The sequence below is a fragment of the Scyliorhinus canicula genome, chromosome 19, assembly GCF_902713615.1.
Source record: "Scyliorhinus canicula chromosome 19, sScyCan1.1, whole genome shotgun sequence".
NCBI classification, from domain to species: Eukaryota; Metazoa; Chordata; class Chondrichthyes; order Carcharhiniformes; family Scyliorhinidae; genus Scyliorhinus; species Scyliorhinus canicula.
The window spans coordinates 17,884,991-17,905,942 of record NC_052164.1 but is presented as its reverse complement, the minus strand read 5'-3'; the positions used below and the strand labels follow the sequence as shown (position 1 = coordinate 17,905,942).

General features: G+C 43.3%; 1 protein-coding gene across 2 annotated transcripts in view; it reads left to right on the top strand.

Annotated features, from left to right (window-relative positions):
- The window catches only part of stat3 (signal transducer and activator of transcription 3 (acute-phase response factor)), a 73,281-nt gene that overhangs the window by 8,685 nt on the left and 43,644 nt on the right, over positions 1–20,952 (top strand). The window contains exon 1 of one of the 2 annotated variants that reach the window (XM_038778409.1): positions 1,645–1,669. The exons of the other annotated variant lie outside the window; for it this stretch is intronic. The gene's annotated coding sequence lies outside the window, so the exon portion shown is untranslated. Of the gene's footprint in view, positions 1–1,644; positions 1,670–20,952 lie in introns of those variants that run through there. 2 annotated transcript variants of the gene reach the window in all.

Sequence of the window (20,952 nt, the reverse complement as noted above, 5' to 3'; positions counted from 1 at the left end):
GACCTCCTAGTGAGTTGGGGTTGTGGGGGGGGGGAGGGGGGAGGGGGGAAGGAGGAGCGTCCCAATCTCTAGCTACACAGGAGTTTCTGGCTCCTCAGTGCAATCTGCACTTGCGGCCTCTGCAGCGTATCCCCGCTGAGGCCCCCATGTAACCCAAGTGACTTTTGCAGCGCCGGGAAACACTCAGCGTAATGCGCTGGCTCTGGGACTTTGTTCCCATTTGGTTAAATCGCGCCCTATTTTCTAGCAAGTTTATTTTCAGCATTCACCACAAAAACAGGCAAAGCGTTCCAAGTATCAACAGTTGTGTGTGAAATTTATTTTTATAAAAGCAAGCCATGTACAACATTTCTGTAGTTTATACTAAAGACCAAACAAAATGTAATAATTGCGAGTAAGGAACTTTTCAAGCTTAGAGGTAGTAAGGCCATGTATCAGTTCATAAACTTCAACAAAATCAAAAATCAATCTTCTATTCTCAGAAGATTGTAATCCAAGAATTCTTAAACGTTCCATATAAGATGCCTTCCATTTTCTTGGTAACACATAGTTACGCTCTCTCTATAAGCTGTATATCTCTCTGAAAGTGTTCATTCAAACTCTAGATGCATACTCAGATGTGGGCGTACAGCTACTCATAGAGTTTAAGATAAATACTAACATTCTGACTCAAAAAGGATGTATTCAGCGCTCTAAAAACATTTTCTGCAGCTGAACCACATGATACGTGAACTTCAAATTACTTGTAATAAACACACCCAAATCCTATGGGCCATTAAACTAAACACACTTGAAATTATACCTAATTTCTAATGTTTATCAGTGCAAATAAAAATCCCTTAAAACTACCTTTGTTTTCCGAACTTAAAAGAAAACAAACACATCAGTCATTCAGTTTTTGTATTTGTTTTAATAGCTTTCAAATTTAATTTTGCTGCAAAAGTAAAAATTTCAATGTTTTTGTTTTAGTGCAGGGAATTGAAGGAAAGCGTGTATGGCCGGGATTTTCCGGCCCCACCATGGTGGGACCTGGCGCATGTTCAGGGCCAGCAAAAAGTCAATTGACTTCCAGTGGAACTGGAAGATCACAGTGGTGGGCAGAGCTGGAAAATATAGGCCTATCTATTTTAATTTGTGTATTGAGCTTAAGAAGTTCTCTGGCTTTACATGCCCTTAAGATGTTGTTTCATTTGTGAATTTTTGGGTAAGGTACCGTTTACTGCAGCCAGTTTTCTAGGCATTGGAATAAACTTGTTCATGAAATTACCTTTTAATCACCACTAAGTTTCTGAATAATTTCCTTGGCCATACTGGTGGCATGATTCTATTTGTGATTCTTAATGTGTAAAGTTTGTATCTTGTTAAAAAATCAATTAACAACAATGGAAACAAAATTCTTTTTTTTATCTGAGCAATGTGTGAATGATACCAATTTATGAATCCTAAGCGTGTGGATTTGGCAGGGTGGGGGTAAGACTAGTTTTGGATACCAAAATCAGCTAGTCGGACTTAACCATTAAATAATACATTACATAATCAAAGATGTTATTGTATTAATTATCTGTCACAGGTAAAGTCACCATTGCCCCAGATGACCAGAGGCTGCTTTCCCCTTTTGAGGAGGAGAGCTAACTGGTGGTGGTCTAACCTGAGGATCACCGTACCTCAGGTGAGGGGCAAGGTTCAGAAGGCAGGCCTTCATGTGCGGGTAACCCCTTTCCCCAGTTGGATGAATGAGCGTGTTTGGAATGCATGACTAATTGGTGCTCTAACTTCCTTCGTGGATCTTTTTCCTTTACTCAGCTGCTAATTTCAGCCACTCCAACAGTACTCAGTCCTACTTTTGTCAATAAAAAGCATCTCCTACTTTTGTCAATGAAAAGCAGCTCCTCCATTTCTGTTGGTCGAGAAGCTACTACAACATCATTTTATACCTTAATGTTGATCACAGCTTCTGCTGCAATTCCCCCCCCCCCCCCCCCCCCCCCCTCCCACACAGTCACGCACAGCATGACCTGCTACAGACTTGAGGGAGCTCCCTTGACACAAGCTACAAATCTTATTGCTACAGCGATGAGCATTAAACGCAATCTTGCTGTCAGCATTCGTACAGACAAGTCCACAGAGATTAACAATGTGTTGGTTGCTGCGAGATTGCTAATGGAGAGCATATATTTGCTGAGATGAATAGCTGCATGTTATCCAAATGTTACTTCAGTATCCATAAAACCATGTATTACCATTGTGGTTTAAGGCTTAATCTGGATTGTCTTCCTAGATTTGTGTCACAAATTCCCATTACTCGATTATAATTTGTGATGACAACAGAATTGTAATGAAGTATCATGATGGATGAAATTTTGTATTTAGCCCAGGAAAGACACTGATAGATTTCTGTCCTTCCAAAGATGGATTATGTCTGGAGAAAGGATTGTTAGATATTACACAGGAGAAAGTACAGATCTTGAGGTGATGAATTTGAAATATCTCACAAAGATGTGAGCACAATTAAGTGTCTTCAATTGAATTTTGATTTTATTACTTAGGCTCTGCATGTCATTATGATTAAACTTAGCGATGATACATTTACATCTATTTGTCAGAAGGTAATACATGTTATGGCACCTGGAATGAGTTATAATGCTGGAAGGAGTTACACTTCGCTAGATGGTGTCAAATTTCTTAAGCTTTCTTGAAGGTTCACTCACCCAGGCAAATAGGAAATATTCCATCACGCACTTCAAGTCAGGAGTGTGATGGAACACTCTCCACTTGCCAGGGATGCAGCCCCAACAGAAGCTCGCCCCCATCCAGCCCTCTTGATTGGCACCCCATCTTACCACTTTAACATTCACTCAATCTGCCACCGACATACAGTGTGTAACATGTACAAGATGCACTGCAGCAACTCGCCAAAGCTCCTTCAACAGCACCTTCTAAACTTCCACCCACTACCTCTTCAAAGGACAAGAGCAACCGATGCATGGGAACATTACCACCTGCATGTTTACCTCCAAGCCACACATGCTCCTGACTTGAAAATATGTTGCCATTCCTTCACTGTGACTGGGTCAAAATCCTGGAACATTCAAGCAGCACTGGAGGTGTACCTACACCACATGAACTGCAGCGGTTCCAACAGGCAGTTCCCCATCACCTCCTTGAGTGTAATTTGGGATGGGCAATAAATGCTGGCCTGATCAATGCCCACATCCTATGGGTGAAGTTTTAAAAAACTAGTTCAGATAAATAAATAGGAGCGCTTCAAACTTAAAAACAGCACTGAATTATGCAGGACATCTACATTATATGTCATATTTAATGTTTCCACTTCTTTAATGTTTCTCCTTTTTTACACAAAGAAAGAAAATTGTGATAATAAAGTCTATTACAGGAACATGTTAAGAAATAGCCTTTGTATTTCACCATTTTCCCCACTGGTATATGGAAAACCATAAATTACCTACAGACAGAATTTGCATTTGACACAACATCTATTTTTGCAGATGTGACCTTGTCTTTATGCCCAACCCGTAGGAAATTTGCCATTGAATCCAGCTACAGTCTAGCAGTTAATGCTGGCTTTGCCAACGATACCCACACTCTTTGAAATATTTTTTTAAAAATCAGGTTGTATTCTATTTGGGATGGTGTGGGTGGTGTTCATCAATCAATATGCTCAAGTAATTTGTGAACATTAGCTGGTATTCCTAATTAAACCACTCCTTCTAACCCAATTTGCTTTAAGCATTCAATATAAACAGTGAATATTCTAGCATTTACATCTAAATCTTGTTGGAAATGGTCACTGCCTGGTTGAATGTTACTTGCCATTTGTCAGTCCATGCCTGGATATTGTTAGGGAAACAAAGGTGGTTTTAAGGGATTTTTATTTGTATTGATAAATACTAGACATAAGGTATAGTTTTAAGTTGGTTTAATTTACTGTTACTGTGCTTGGAAGGGTAAAACCTATAGTTAGATTCATGCTGGACAAAGGGGGTGTTGGTTAAGTTCCAACATGTTTCTATTGTGCTTTAGAGAGGGTATGAAGAATAAATAAAAGGTATAAGCATGTGGATGTTGCTTAGCAATTGGGGCCTTGTAAGAAAGAGAAGTTTTACTTTAACAGTTGGAGGTAGATAGTGAGAGAGCAGGCAGATGTCACAGCTCTGCTAGAAGCAGTTAATTTTAGAAAGCTAAAGAGGGAATTGCCAGAAGATCTAACCAAACGGACGCTCAGTTTGGGTTCCGCTAGGGTCACTCAGCTCCTGACCTCATTCCAGCCTTGGTTCAAACATGGACAAAAGCGCTGAATGCCAGAGGTGAGGTAAGAATGACTGCCCTTGACATCAAAGCAGCATTTGACTTGAGCATTGTACCAAGGAGCCCTAGCTAAACTGGAGTCGAAGGGAATCGGGGACAAATATCTCCGCTGATTGGAGTCATACCTGGCACAAAGGAAGATGGTTGTGGTGGTTGGAGGCCAATCATCTCGGCTCCAGAGCATCACTGCAGGAGTTCCTCAGGGGAGTGTCCGAGGCCCAACTATCTTCAGCTGCTTCATCAATGACCATCATAAGGTCAGGGGCGCGATTCTCCCATGCTGCACCGTATGGGAGAATCGCCGTTCGTGCCATTTTGTTCCCGCGGCACCAGCGCGTTTGGTGCGGCGCCGGTCGCAGGCTGCTGTCCGTGGCCGGGCCGCCAGTTCTCCGGCCTTGATGGGCTGAGCGGCCGCGCGGAAACTGCAGAGTCCCGCTGGCGCTGTTCACACCTGCTCGCAGCCAGCGGGAACTTTGCGCATAGGGTCGGGGGGGTGGGGAAAAGCGCTCCTTCACTTGGGGGGGGGGGGCCTCCAACGGGGTCTGGCCCGCGATCGGGGCCCATCGATTGGCGGGCCAGCCTCTCCAGCTCCGGCCCTATTTTATTACGCAGCTGGCCCCTGAACCCCCACATCATGTTGCGTTGGGGCCGGCGTGCTGAGGAAGTCACCGCCGCACATTCGTGGGTTGGCGTGGCCCAACTGCGCATGCGCGGGTTGGCGCGGTGAAGGGAGACTGGAGCGCCGTGAATAGCTCCAGCGCCGTGCGGGCCAGAATCGCTACTGCCCACGCCTGTTTCGCGCCGTCGTGAAATGTGACGGCGTTCACGACGGCGCAAACACTGTGTCTCCATTTCGGAGAATAGCGTCCCAGTCATGGGGATGTTTGCTGATGACGGCACAATGTTCAGCACCATTCGTGACTTCTCAGACAATGAAGCAGTCCATGTCCAAATGCAGCAAGACCTGGAAAATATCCAGGCTTGGCTGGCAAGTGGCAGGTTACATTTGCACCACACAAGTATCAGGCAATGACTATCTCCTACAAGAGAAGATCTAACCATCACCCCTTGACATTCAGTGGCATTACCATCGAATATCATGGGGGTTGCCATTAATCAGAAACTGAACTGGACTAGCCATATTAATACTGTGGAATCCTACGGCGGGTAACTGACCTCATGACCCCCCCCCCCCCCCCCCCCCCCCCCAAGCCTGTCAACCATCTAAAAGGCACAAATCAGGAACGTAATGGAATACTTTCCACTTGTCTGGATGAGTGCAGCTCCAGCAACACTCAAGAAGCTCAACACCATCCAGGACAAAGCAGCCCAGTTGATTGCTCCTCTTTCCACAAACATTCAAACCCTCCACTACCAATGAACAGTGGCAGCCTAGTGTACCATCTACAGGAAGCCCTGCAATAACTCACCATGGTTCCTTAGACAGCACCTTCCAAACCCACGACCACTACCATCCAGAAGGACAAGAGCAGCTGATACCTGGAAACCCCACCACCTGGAGGTTCTCCTCCAAGTCACTCATCACCCTGACTTGGAAATATATCATCGTTCCTTCGCTGTCGCTGGGACAACATCCTGAAACTCCCTCCATTGACTCATTTAGTTTAATTTTCGCACCCTTCACTGTGTGTGTGTGTGGGGGGGGGCGGAGTGTAGTGATGGTTTCAATATTCCTTACAAATGTAAGTTCTGTTGGTACAAGAACGGAAATTGTTGCTTTGTACATCTGATGTACAGAGTGGATATGGTTGTAAAAACAAAGAATCATGATTATTGGAAGACGATTCTCAGAAAATTATTTATGACTGATATTTCAGGACTATATTTAGAAATCCACTGTTGTAACAGTAAATGGGAACAGTCTGATTGGAATTGATTGCAAGCAAAGAATGTGAGAGTGAGAAACTTGGTTAGTATTGCAGATTTTCTGTAAGATTGTTGGGAATCAAATATTAAGTTAGGTTTGTCTGGTAAAATTGATTGATCTGTTCCTTTGAAAGGAAGATATGTTATGCTACCAAAAGTCACTTGTGTGAAAAAATATATGGTTACACAGAACACTGGTTTCACATTATGTCATGATGGAAACTAAAGTTACTTTCAAATGTGTGAATAAAGTAAAAGAAAATCAACCACTTATTCTGATATAGTAAAACACCATATTTGCATTTCTTGTAATTAGATTGGTTCTAAAATTAGAGATAAAATAAATCACTTGCTATGTCCAGAGTTTTGTGTTGTAATATTTGAATTGAATATAACAATATGATTACCAATCAACTTTGCTTTGACCTTGCCTCGTATCACAGTAAATTTCACTGGAGAATTTGCTTTTTGTCCCTCTACAATGCATCATAATTGATTTATCATTCTGTAAAATCAGTGAGGTCGTTTGTGGGGGCAAATTACCATATGTATCCCATGCATCATCATCATGTCCTCAACTGTCAGATTCTGGTTTAATTCAGATTGACAAATATATTGTCCTTAGTGGCCTTATTAAAGATGGCAACCGTTATGTTTATAAAGGAAAAATATATAAATTGGCTGAATCAAATTTTTTGTGCAGGCACTTGTTCCAGGAAGCACAACAGATTGGTTTCACTATGAGCAACAGTAATGGAATAACTTGAGAATCTATCATTATGGTTTGTTTGATGGAACTACAGTTGCGTACAAGTACATAGGCATATACCTTTTTCTTACTTGCACTTCTTTAGTTTCTTCGAACAAATCATAAAAAAAACCTAAATCTGTGTCGGTCAGAATGGATTTGAATTTCTAGTTCTCGCAGGCAGGAAATCAACAATAAAGTGAAACTAAACACATACTTAGCCTAAATAGTGTTAAACACGTAGATTCCATTTCAATTGCATCGCAAATGTTTTTAAGAATGAATCTGAGCAGACGTTCCAATTCTCCCTCAATTTAAAGTGGCACTATCATTCCTGAACAATTCCTCTATTTTAGTATAACTAGTTTAAAGTAGTTGCAGACAGAATAAGTGAAGGGTTTGCGATAACCCGAGGCTTCTCAGGATTAAAGCAACCTGTAACCTCCAGTAAATTTGCCTTTATCTTTGGGCCTCTTTGGCAATATTTGCCCAAATGTTTGTTAGCTAGAGGTAGCATGGTGGCATAGTGGTTAGCACAGCTACCTCACAGCACCAGAGACCCAGGTTCAAATCCAGACTTGGGAGACGGTGTGGAATTTGAGCTTTCTCCCCGCGTCTGCATGGGTTTCCGCCAGGTGCTCCGGTTTCCTTCCACAGTCCAAATATATGCAGGTTAGGTGGATTGGCCATGCTAAATTGCCTCTTTGTGTGCAAAGATGTGCAGGTTAGGTGGAGCTATGGGGATGGGGCAGGATAGTGGACCTAGGCGGGGTGTTTTTTTTTGAGGATTGGTGAGACTCGATGGGCTGAATGACCTCCTGCATAGAATTCTATGGTTCTAGAGTAGTTTCAACTAATCACTTGTTCTCTTGATTAAACCTCTGTCTCTTTACATGCTTTCCCACTTTGGTCTGGTTAATGCCTCACCTTACATTATTTTTCCTATTTCCATACATCAATTTTTGCCTGATAAACATCTGATGCTGGATGCTTTTATGACTAACACATCTATGAATACCTCTTTTCTTTTGCAGTTGGTTGTAGTTACTCCACTGGAGGGAACATTTTGCCATGTAAAACTGCAAAATAGTGAACCTACATTTAACTTAGTTGCAAATCTCAAACAATGCAAAATATTTTAATTTTTCAACACGTTTCTTATGTAGATACACACTGCATAAGATGTGTGCTGGCAGAGAAAATTCAGACACAGTAAAAGGTAGATTTTCCTGAAATCACAGCTTAGATATATGATTTGATATTTAACAGATAATTGCAGGATAACGTTGTAACATGTGATGATGAGGTCGAGTTAAGCATAATACTTGTATCTCACACGTGGCTCACCTAGTCTTGCTGTTTAATAGTTGAACTAATTTAAAATCTTTTGTATTGAATAAACATCCAGCGTTAGTTGAAATCTGCAGTAGCTAACGGCATTCTGATGATAACCTGCATAAGTTTTGCTTTATGTGGCCTGTCACTTGATTCAAACCTGTCAATTTGAATTTTGACTTTTATGATTTATGGAGCCTTGGTTAATTCAGATTACTTTTTTTTTAAAGTCTGAATTTGTTGATGTGAAAGTTCTATTACGTAATGCACAATTCCTGAGATAATCTCATCAGAGCAGTCATTTGTGAGATTCCTCGTGTGAACATAGAACATAGAACATAGAACGATACAGCGCAGTACAGGCCCTTCGGCCCTCGATGTTGCACCGACATGGAAAAAATCTAAAGGCCATCTAACCTACACTATGCCCTTATCATCCATATGCTTATCCAATAAATTTTTAAATGCCCTCAATGTTGGCGAGTTCTCTACTGTTGCAGGTAGGGCATTCCACGGCCTCACCACTCTTTGCGTAAAAAACCCACCTCTGACCTCTGTCCTATATCTATTACCCCTCAATTTAAGGCTATGTCCCCTCGTGCTAGCCACCTCCATCCGCGGGAGAAGGCTCTCGCTGTCCACCCTATCTAACCCTCTGATCATTTTGTATGCCTCTATTAAGTCACCTCTTAACCTTCTTCTCTCTAACGAAAACAACCTCAAGTCCATCAGCCTTTCCTCATAAGATTTTCCCTCCATACCAGGCAACATCCTGGTAAATCTCCTCTGCACCCGTTCCAAAGCTTCCACGTCCTTCCTATAATGAGGCGACCAGAACTGTACGCAATACTCCAAATGCGGCCGTACTAGAGTTTTGTACAACTGCAACATGACCTCATGGCTCCGGAACTCAATCCCTCTACCAATAAAGGCCAACACACCATAGGCCTTCTTCACAACCCTATCAACCTGGGTGGCAACTTTCAGGGATCTATGTACATGGACACCGAGATCCCTCTGCTCATCCACACTACCAAGAATTTTACCATTAGCCAAATATTCCGCATTTCTGTTATTCTTTCCAAAGTGAATCACCTCACACTTCTCCACATTAAACTCCATTTGCCACCTCTCAGCCCAGCTCTGCAGCTTATCTATGTCCCTCTGTAACCTGCAACATCCTTCCGCACTGTCTACAACTCCACCGACTTTAGTGTCGTCTGCAAATTTACTCACCCATCCTTCTGCGCCCTCCTCTAGGTCATTTATAAAAATGACAAACAGCAACGGCCCCAGAACAGATCCTTGTGGTACGCCACTCGTAACTGAACTCCATTCTGAACATTTCCCATCAACTACCACTCTCTGTCTTCTTTCAACTAGCCAATTTCTGATCCACATCTCTAAATCACCCTCAATCCCCAGCCTCCGTATTTTCTGCAATAGACGACCGTGGGGAACCTTATCAAACGCTTTACTGAAATCCATATACACCACATCAACTGCTCTACCCTCGTCTACCTGTTCAGTCACCTTCTCAAAGAACTCGATAAGGTTTGTGAGGCATGACCTACCCTTCACAAAACCATGCTGACTGTCCCTAATCATATTATTCCTATCTAGATGATTATAAATCGTATCTTTTATAATCCTCTCCAAGACTTTACCCACCACAGACGTTAGGCTCACCGGCCTATAGTTACCGGGGTTATCTCTACTCCCCTTCTTGAACAAAGGGACCACATTTGCTATCCTCCAGTCCTCTGGCACTATTCCTGTAGCCAATGATGACCTAAAAATCAAAGCCAAAGGCTCCGCAATCTCTTCCCTGGCTTCCCAGAGAATCCTAGGATAAATCCCATCTGGCCCCGGGGACTTATCTATTTTCACCTTGTCCAGAATTGCCAACACTTCTTCCCTACGCACCTCAATGCCATCTATTCTAATAGCCTGGGTCTCAGCATTCTCCTCCACAATATTATCTTTTTCTTGAGTGAATACTGACGAAAAGTATTCATTTAGTATCTCGCTTATCTCCTCAGCCTCCACACACAACTTCCCACCACTGTCCTTGACTGGCCCTACTCTTACCCTAGTCATTCTTTTATTCCTGACATACCTATAGAAAGCTTTTGGGTTTTCCTTGATCCTACCTGCCAAAGACTTCTCATGTCCCCTCCTTGCTCGTCTCAGCTCTCTCTTTAGATCCTTCCTCGCTTCCTTGTAACTATCAAGCGCCCCAACTGAAACTTCACGCCTCATCTTCACATAGGCCTCCTTCTTCCTCTTAACAAGAGATTCCACTTCTTTGGTAAACCACGGTTCCCTCGGTCGACCCCTTCCTCCCTGCCTGACTGGTACGTACTTATCAAGAACATGCAATAGCTGTTCCTTGAACAAGCTCCACATATCCAGTGTGCCCAACCCTTGCAGCCTACTTCTCCAACCAACACATCCTAAGTCATGTCTAATGGCATCATAATTGCCCTTCCCCCAGCTATAACTCTTGCCCTGCGGGGTATACTTATCCCTTTCCATCACTAATGTAAAGGTCACCGAATTGTGGTCACTGTTTCCAAAGTGCTCACCTACCTCCAGATCTAACACCTGGCCTGGTTCATTACCCAAAACCAAATCCAATGTGGCCTCGCCTCTTGTTGGCCTGTCAACATATTGTGTCAGGAAACCCTCCTGCACACATTGTACAAAGAATGACCCATCTAATGTACTCGAACTATATCTTTTCCAGTCAATATTTGGAAAGTTAAAGTCTCCCATAACAACTACCCTGTTACTTTCGCTCTTTTCCAGAATCATCTTCGCCATCCTTTCCTCTACATCCCTAGAACTATTAGGTGGCCTATAGAAAACTCCCAACAGGGTGACCTCTCCTTTCCTGTTTCTAACCTCAGCCCATACTACCTCAGAAGAAGAGTCCCCATCTAGCATCCTTTCCACCACCGTAATACTGTCCTTGACTAGCAGCGCCACACCTCCCCCTCTTTTGCCCCCTTCTCTGAGCTTACTAAAACACCTAAACCCCGGAACCTGCAACAACCATTCCTGTCCCTGCTCTATCCATGTCTCTGAAATGGCCACAACATCGAAGTCCCAGGTACCAACCCATGCTGCCAGTTCCCCTACCTTATTTCGTATACTCCTGGCATTGAAGTAGACACACTTCAAACCACCTACCTGAACACTGGCACCCTCCTGCGAAGTCAAATCTGTGCTCCTGACCTCTATACTCCCAATCTCCCGTACCCCAAAACTACAATCCAGGTTCCCATGCCCCTGCTGAATTAGTTTAAACCCCCCCAAAGAGCACTAACAAATCTCCCCCCCAGGATATTGGTGCCCCTCAGGTTCAGATGTAGACCATCCTGTCTATAGAGGTCCCACCTTCCCCAGAAAGAGCCCCAGTTATCCAGAAATCTGAATCCCTCCCGCCTGCACCATCCCTGTAGCCACGTGTTTAATTGCTCTCTCTCCCTATTCCTCATCTCACTATCACGTGGCACGGGCAACAACCCAGAGATAACAACTCTGTTTGTTCTCGCTCTGAGCTTCCATCCTAGCTCCCTAAAGGCCTGCCTGACATCCTTGTCCCCTTTCCTACCTATGTCGTTAGTGCCAATGTGGACTACGACTTGGGGCTGCTCCCCCTCCCCCTTAAGGACCCGGAAAACACGATCCGAGACATCACGTACCCTTGCACCTGGGAGGCAACATACCAAACGTGAGTCTCTCTCGCTCCCACAAAATCTCCTATCTGTGCCCCTGACTATTGAGTCCCCAATTACTAATGTTCTACTCCTTTCCCCCCTTCCCTTCTGAGCAACAGGGACAGACTCCGTGCCAGAGGCCCATACCCCATGGCTTACCCCTGGTAAGTCGTCCCCCCCACAAGTATCCAAAACGGTATACTTGTTACTCAGGGGAACGACCGCAGGGGGTCCCTGCACTGACTGCTTCTTCCCAGTCCCTCTTACAGTTACCCATCTATCTCCAGTCTTTGGTGTAACTACTTCCCTGAAGCTCCTATCTATGACCCCCTCTGCCTCCCGAATGATCCGAAGTTCATCCAGCTCAAGCTCCAGGTCCCTAACACGGTTTTTGAGGAGCTGGAGTTGGGTGCACTTCCCACAGATGAAATCAGCAAGGACGCTGACGGCGTCCCTCACCTCAAACATTCTGCAGGAGGAGCATTGTACTGCCTTCCCTGACATCACCTCTAGATTTAAAAAAAAACAAGAAAAAGAAAAAGAAAGGAAGAGCTTACCTGATATTACTTCAAACCCTGCTCCCGCTGAAAGGTAAGCAAATTTAAAGGCACTCACTCACCTTCACGACAGGCCCCTGCTCCCGCTTCCCAACCACTGTGGGGTGGGGGGGTTGGTTAGAGGAGGAGGTAGGGTGGGAAACACTCACAAAGTGTTTCGGGTTTAACTGTCACTTGCCAACAGCCTCTCCACAAACCACCTTCAACTTAGGCTGACCGCACTGCACGTATGCAAATTTCCCCAGAACAGCTGATCAGTAGCTCTGCTCTGCTGCCCTCTGCTGGATGATTGCCTTCACTCAAACTCAAAATAGTGCAGAGGGAAAAATACAAAGCCCACTGAATTTATTGCATCTTGAAGTTGCAAAAGCGACCACAATAATTCTTACTCAATATGAATTCTCCCGGGTCAAATGGATGAGTTAATGTGGATATTGTTAAATTATTTATTGGAGCACAACACCACAGAAAGCACTATAACGCTGAATAATTTTAGCCAACGAGATGAAATTTGCCCCATATTATATTATAGTTAGTCATAATACAAGAGATATTATTGAATTGTTGGTCCTTTAGTTGCAGTTGTGTGGAATATCTCTCTTTAACAAACCTTGCATACAAGAAATGATTTCCTGTGTGGTTTCCATTTGGTTTGTTATATTTCTCTATTGGCTTCAACCAGTAGTATCATGCCAGCTAAAGTAACATACAGAAACTTTCTGATTGTTGCTGCACACTTTCATTTAACTTAGTAAGAAGTCTCATCTTGTTTTGTACTGAGCTTAAAAATGGAAAGTTATCTTACAAATGTTGGTAACTATAATGCAACTATGGCAAGGGGTAAAATAAGCATACTGATATACATCTGCCTAATGTGGTACAACAGGTTGGCATCCACTTACTTTTAACCAGACAATCCAGTTTTTGGACTCTCGCTCCTGATTGATTGATTGATATTTATTGTCACATGTACCGAAGTACAGTGAAAAGTACTTTTCTGTGGCCAAGGGAATGTACAGTAAGAAGTCTTACAACACCAGGTTAAAGTCCAACAGGTTTGTTTCAAACACGAGCTTTCGGAGCACGGCTCCTTCTTCAGGTGAGTGGAAAGGCTTTCCACTCACCTGAAGAAGGAGCCGTGCTCCGAAAGCTCGTGTTTGAAACAAACCTGTTGGACTTTAACCTGGTGTTGTAAGACTTCTTACTGTGCTCACCCCAGTCCAACGCCGGCATCTCCACATCAAGGGAATGTACACAGTACATACAAAGTAGACAAAAGAATAATCGACAGAGTACATTGACAGGAGTGCATCAACAACAACAAAGCTCCTTTCAGGTTGCTGCCCTTTGAACCACCACCAATCCTTAATCTCTGATTGGTTGGGATCGCCCCCTGTTGTCCCTGACTGAAGTCTTATACCACAGGCTTTGTAGCCTGGCAGCTGACCAGCCTTCAGCTACCAGGTGGAAAATAGAGTTTTAAAAATTCTGATGAGATCCCTTCGTTAGATTTGGCAGGACCTCCATGTTCTCAAGTTACCTGGCTCCAACCTTGTGCCCCACTCCCTTCACTTGGGTTTCAGGTCCAAATGTTCATTTTTCTACATGAAGAGTTAGTCTGTGAGGGGAGAAAACTGTCAGAGAATGTAAAGCCTTGACTTCCAATGTTTGTACAAATTAACTTAAATAGATCAAATTCAGAGTTCCTGCTTCCCGCAGAACAGATAGCACGAGCAACAAACAAAACGTTGCATCTCGTTAAACTTCCATATATTGTTGGCAGAAGCATTGATCAGTTTGCTCCGTGATCAGCTGTGCTGTTAAATCAAACTGTTTCACACGCTGCTGATGTCTGTCATCTTTAGCTCTGCATATTTGTACTTAAAATTACTTATCCAAAGATTTCTCATTCTGCAGATCCTAACTCAATTCACAAAAATATTTTGCTCCTGCTCAAACTCTATTTTATGTTATAACATGAATGGCTTTCTTTCTAACCAAAGTTTTCAAGCAAAATCTTTCATTTCTCAATTTCAGTGCTTTCGCATCTGTGGAAGTAGCAAAAGTCAAAAATGTAAATTAGTTTGCATTTCTGTTGTAAAGCTAGCAGAAATGAATCTTTGCGTTGTGCAACATGATTGAAAACATGCTGAGAGTTGGGTTGGTAGTTGAATGTGGGGAAAAATGGGGCAAGGGAGTAATACAGTAGCAAGCAGTTGTACCGAGTATAGTAGTTGAGGTACTGAACTAGCAACTCAGATTGTGACCAGATCCTACAAAAGAAAGTTGTGAAATTTGAAAAGAATAAATCTAGGGCTGGATTCTCCGCACCCTCGCTCCGAAATCGCAGCGGGGCGGAGAATCCATGTTCTCGCAAGAAATCGGGACCGGCACTGGTTCACCGATTCTGCGGGCCCCGAAAAGCGGCGTACTCGGGAAGTATTCCATGCCGCCTGGGACCTACCTGGGGCCATTGCCAGAGGTTCGCTCAGCCATTTTCCCCCCACGACCGGCTGAAGACCTGACGGTGTGGAACTAATGTGCTCCAGCTGGTCGGGATACTCATGTGGCGGCTGCGGACTCAGTCGGGGGCTGGCCGATCGGAGGGCGGGGATGCCTTATAGGCGGCCTGGGAATGCTTGTGCGGGGGTTGAGGGTCGGGCACGCGGCCGATTGGGGGGTCTCTTTTTTTGGATCTGGCTCCGTGGTCCGAGTCCGCCATGGAGCACAGCGTGGCCACTGGAGGCTGCCGCCGTGCGCATGTGCGGCCTCCGACTAGGAAGTGCGGGGGCCCATATCTGCAGCAAAAGCTGTGAGATCTACTCCGGGCCCTGCTAGCTCCCTGCAGAGCTGGGAATTCGTGTCCCTTTGATCCAAGTTTTCTTGGCGTAAAATTCTATGGTTTTGATGCCAGTGTGGGGACATAGTCCCAATTATGGAGAATCCAGCCTACGATCTATTGTGGTCTCACACTAGAAATAATGATAAAAGTTGCAGATTGTTCCAAATATCCACTGGGTTCATTCCTCTTTTTTTCAGGGAAGGGAATCTGCTACCGCAGTCTGGTCCAGCTGTGTGACTCGTAATGCTCTCTGAAGTGGCTTAATAAGCTACTCGGGATGGGCAGTAAATATGATCTCACATGTTTCACTTGTGCCCTGAGGTTGCTATTCTCTTTTTTCATGCAGCCAAAACATAATGACCTCGAGGAACTAATGTTGATTATTTCACTTACTGTTAGACTTTTGGAGGAAACATTCAGAGAGGAAGTTGTAAGAAGCAGCGGTCTTCTATTGCTGGCGCACACTGAAAAAGTGCTCTTGTGCAGTTGATGTGCTGAAATTTGGATTTCTAGAATTTGAGATGCTGTCATGTGAGAGTACCTTTAAGAAATGGGTGTTTATCAGTGATGTCAGAGTGTGGGTGGAGCTGGGCTGTCTTGTCAGCTTTTTTACTTTTGTTTTAGGCTGTTTGCTGCAGGGTGTGTTTTAGTTTTGTTTTCAGTGTTGGAGCTGAAGCCAGACCAAGCAGGTGTACTGATGTTCACTCTGCCATCAAAAGACTATCTCTTGATCATTTGGTGAATTCAGAATTATAAATATTCTCAGTAGTGAATGTAAATCTAATGTGCTTCTGTTAAAAGTTGTTTCTTTTGTCTTCTGGATGTTGTTTGGGACGTTATTAAGCATTACTTAGTGTTGTATTCTTTGGGGGTTGTATTTGATTTATGGTTGCTAAGATGTTCACTGTATGTTTTTAAAATGTTAACTTGAGTTCATAGAATAAACATTGTTTTGCTTTAAAAAATACTTTTCCATTTCTGCTGTACCACACCTGTAGAGTGGGCCATATGCTCCCCATACCACAATCTATTAAAGGTTGTGGGTCAGGTGAACTCCATGATACACTTTGGGGTTCTCTAAACCCTGGCCCATAACAGATGCAGTGTAGAAATAGACCTGTTTTTGTGCTGTGTATGAGCCAGAAAATATCAAATGGGTTTCCCATTTTTGATGCAATAATGTTAAATCAAACGGCAATTTCATCCTGTAAAATGGAAAATGAATTATCTTAAAAGCTGTTTTTTCTTTACAGTGGAATTGTTACTTCCTATTTTTGCTCCGTAACACTTCAGCTGTATCATATATGCTGTTTAAAACTCCAGTTCTGTAAAAGGAGGAATTTGTTTTACCGATTTTATTTTCGAGGGTTGTGTTTTATTTTTCTTCTGTTGAGCATGTATCTATTGAGGTTAGATGATTTTAGCGTGTGAATAATCAGCCTGTTGATCTCTCAAAACGATCATGTCGTTCTTGAACGTACTTTGGAATTTCCTTTGTTTGATCTTGCCTCCGACCTCATACGTAGCACTTTGATTTTTGTTTCTTTCTAAACCACAGGATGTCTTTGTCATAGCATCATGGCGAATCACAGCTGAGTAATTCTAAAGAGCATTTTCTTCAATAAGTAATAAGATGTTGCACATACTGAATTACGAGTTTTATATTTCAAAGATGGAACTGATTAGACTTTCTGCATAATTTGAAGGAGGAAAGTTGGAATTTCGATCTTGAGATACAAAAGAGGATGAGTTAGTGGGAAACTCCCAAATGATTAATGTTATACTTTTTAAAGTGTGATACTTGACAGTTGGCCAGTGAATTTATCTGAATCTGTATATATTTTTATATTTTTACCTCTATTCACTCAATAGAAGATTGTAAACTATAGATTGACTTGGCTTGGGTATTTCCCAGGGGTATACACTCTTATTACCTGGAAATTAAAGTGCGATTAAGTGTTTGTAATGCCACCCATCGGGAAAACATTTCTGCCTTTGTTTTCCTTTTTTTCCTTCGGCATTGATGAGATTCTGCCCATTTCCATGGAGATCTACATCTTGGCTGAAATTCTCCGGCCTTTGGGATTCTCTTTTCCCGCCGGAAGTCTACCCCCGTCTGCGGGTTTCCCAGAGCTTGGTGTGGCTTCAATGGGAAATCACACCGACAAATGGCAAGAAGGGAAAAGGCTGCTTCCAGTGAATGGCACGCCGCCAAGAAACACGCAAGTTGGGGGACTGGAGAATTCTGCCCCTTCTGTTGGATAAGATACCGATTCCAAGAAATTTCACTTCAAAACATGTTTTTATCACTTTTTTGGGGATTTCAATTAATTTCAAGTGTAGGCATTTTTCAAAAAGATTGTAAAGTTAAGGGGAACTTTACATCACTATGAGTAGGTAAATCTAAACATCATGGAAATAGATCTGATTGTACATAAGGTGGGGGATTTACCTTTCTGACTTCTGAGGAGGTTGCTATTGATTCTGACCTACTAACATTATTTTTACATCAGATCCAATGACTACTTGTTTGGACAATTGTAGCTACTTTTAACTGGCGTTTGGAAATCTTTGATTTTCATAGTTTCTTTGTTATGCTTTTTGGTCCCTTGTTGCTGAAATTGCACGCTGGGCTGTCCTGGTGTACTGTATGTTTGCATTTGAAGTTGATATTATTCAGTTATGTGAACAACAAATTTGTTTAGAAAAGCTGAACCTTGCCCCAGAAAAAGCCAGTATTGGAAAAGAAACACTGCCCAGAACATAATATCGGCTCATTTTAGTAAAATTTGGGTAGCTGTCGTTGGATGCGTTTGTATCTTGTATCTCTTGGTGCAATCTAAATAAGTTCTCATTCTGATAATGGAATTGCCTTGGTGCAAACATTCAGAAGTACATTCATGACTTGTACCACAACTAGTTCTGCATTTACAATTGCAATTTCACCATAATAAGTATTATAGAAAAAAACAATAAGCGATTTTTTTTTTTTGAAATGAGAACTTAATTGCACGAGTGTCCTGTTCCAATTTTCCCCTGTCCTTTATCCCAATTCGGCCTAAGTCTGTAGTTAATTATGTCTCTGTCCAGAGCCACAGGAAACCCAACCAGTGAATCGCAAAATGTAGCGATACCCGATTAAAACTGTGGGTAGAAATTTGTCACAGGTAGTGGCGCAAAACAAGCAATATCGTAGCAACCATTTATTAAATGCAGCACCTGATATTTAGGCCGTAATTCTTATCTCCTGGGTCGGGATTGCAGAGTTGGGGCATTTCCTGGCACTACAAACCCGACCCTGGAGAAAGTCCCCCAGAAGTTGGAATTTTCGTTCAGGGATAGCAGTGCTCTTTATTGGGCCAGGCAACCCTAGAACGAGTGCAGAGGCTGCTGGATTTGGACTGGACAATGCACCAGCGCTTGTTCAAATATTTTTTTTAAAACATGAAAACAAAATCACTGCTCGCACCTCCACATTCCCATGGCAACCCACGCCATCTCATGCCATTAACCCACCCCAATACTCTTCATGCCAACCTATTTGACTCTACTCAACCCGATGGCCCACAGCCACCACCCTTTACCCCTTCACCTACAATGCCGCCTTGCCTAGTATCCGCCATGAGCAAACCTTGCTGAGATTAAGCAAAGTTTCAGACTTTATTTTTCTGAAAAATCACTCGTTGGTAAAACACACATTACATTTGCACTCCTTCAACTACATGATTGCTCATATGAACAAACACCTCTTGAAAGGAATCCTCAAAGTTTTGACCTTCTCTTGCCAGCAGTATCCTGCACACGTGTTTCTCAATCCTGATGAACAAAAATCAGACATGACTGCCATTTTATACCGATGGCTGTCTCTGCAAACCATGCATGTGCAAGTCCCAAACTCGCCCCATTCCGCATGAAAATGGTGGGTGCCATGTTTGGAGGCAGGACTTCATATTCCGCCTCTTCCGCCATTTTAAAAATTACGTTATGAAAATTCAGGCCTTCGTTTTCTGGAACTAAACATCATGTGATGCATCTACCAGGCAGTCAATCTAATATCACCTGTTTTGCACCACTGCCGGGAAGGAATTTTCAACTCTCAAAAAGTTCTCCAGACTGACCTCGAATCATCAAGTTTGTACCATGTGCAAACACAGTTTTCAACTTGAAGTAAGCACAATCTCTTCTATTTTCACCACATGGATTGAATACACCTGTTATTCAATAAAATATTAAATCTTTTGAAGAAAGCACCAATGTGGTTTAGCTCCTGCATGGCAAATTTTGTCAGACTTGAAAGGAAAAGCTCTGACAGCAAAGCAAAGGTGGTGACATTTCTTCTCTATCAAAACAAAAAACAATATTCCATTGTTGAGGCACAGTTTCCTACTGGTGGACAATAATGAGAACAGCCAATTCACAAGCAGAATTCTGTCTACAGGGAAGTGAAAATAGATTGGAAACCAATTCTGGCCCAATAGGTTTGTGTACTTTTATTCCTCTTTACTGTTTCATGCCAATTAATGGTATCAATGGGCACGATCTATCGGCCTCACCAGGCCCAACTCTGGACGCGAAGAGGCCTCTCGCGAGATTTACTGGCCTCGTCCCGCCTCTCCAGATCTAACGAGATCTTGCAAAGCGGCGCAATCTGGATCCCTCCCATTGAGGGCGGGACCCAGATTTGCATATTCAAGTGAGTAGCTAGTCTCACTTGTATATGTCTACTCCGGTTTATCCAGCGCCCAAAACCTCACTTCGGAGACCCCGATTTGCACTGGTATCCACAAATGTGGACCAGGTGTACTGCCACTTAGGAGATCTCCTGGATTGTACCCTGGCACCCCTTGATGCCACCCTGACAGGCACTGCCAGGCTGGCAATGCCCATATGGTATCGTACTAGGGATTGGGCCTGGGGTGGCCTATCCTTATTACGTAGGGCGCGGGGGGCACGATGACCCCCTAAGTGGTGAGTTGGGGAAGTCCGGAGGCCACAGTGTGGGCTCTAGAGGTCGTGCCCCAATCTCTTCCTGCGCTGGCTGGCGGAATTCGTTAGTGCAGGAAATGGGACTAAGTGCAGCCTCAGCAGGGCGTTCTTCACCGGGGTCCAGAAATTAATAGCGAGGCCGGTTAAATGCACTCAACATGGGACTGTTTAATTTCTGTTAAATCGCGCTTGATTTTTTTTTAAACTGAGGAATGTAAGGGGATTGGTAAAACCAAAGCATAGCTCCACGCAAGGACCACAGAAGTAACCATTAATTTTGCTCTATTAAATGTAATGTCACTACAGTCCCATTGGACCATAGGCTGGTCTCCCCTTTGAGAGCTGACTGGTGGTGATTTAACCTGAGGGTGGTCACAGCTCAGGCAAGGTTAAGATGGCAGGGCCTTCATGAATAATCTCAATTGATGCGTGAACTGAACCTGCACTGTTGGTGTTGCTCTGCACCACGAACCCAGCAGTCCAGCCAACTAACCGACTCCCACTCTACTAAAAGCATCAAGGTTAAAATGCAAATTAAAAAATTAA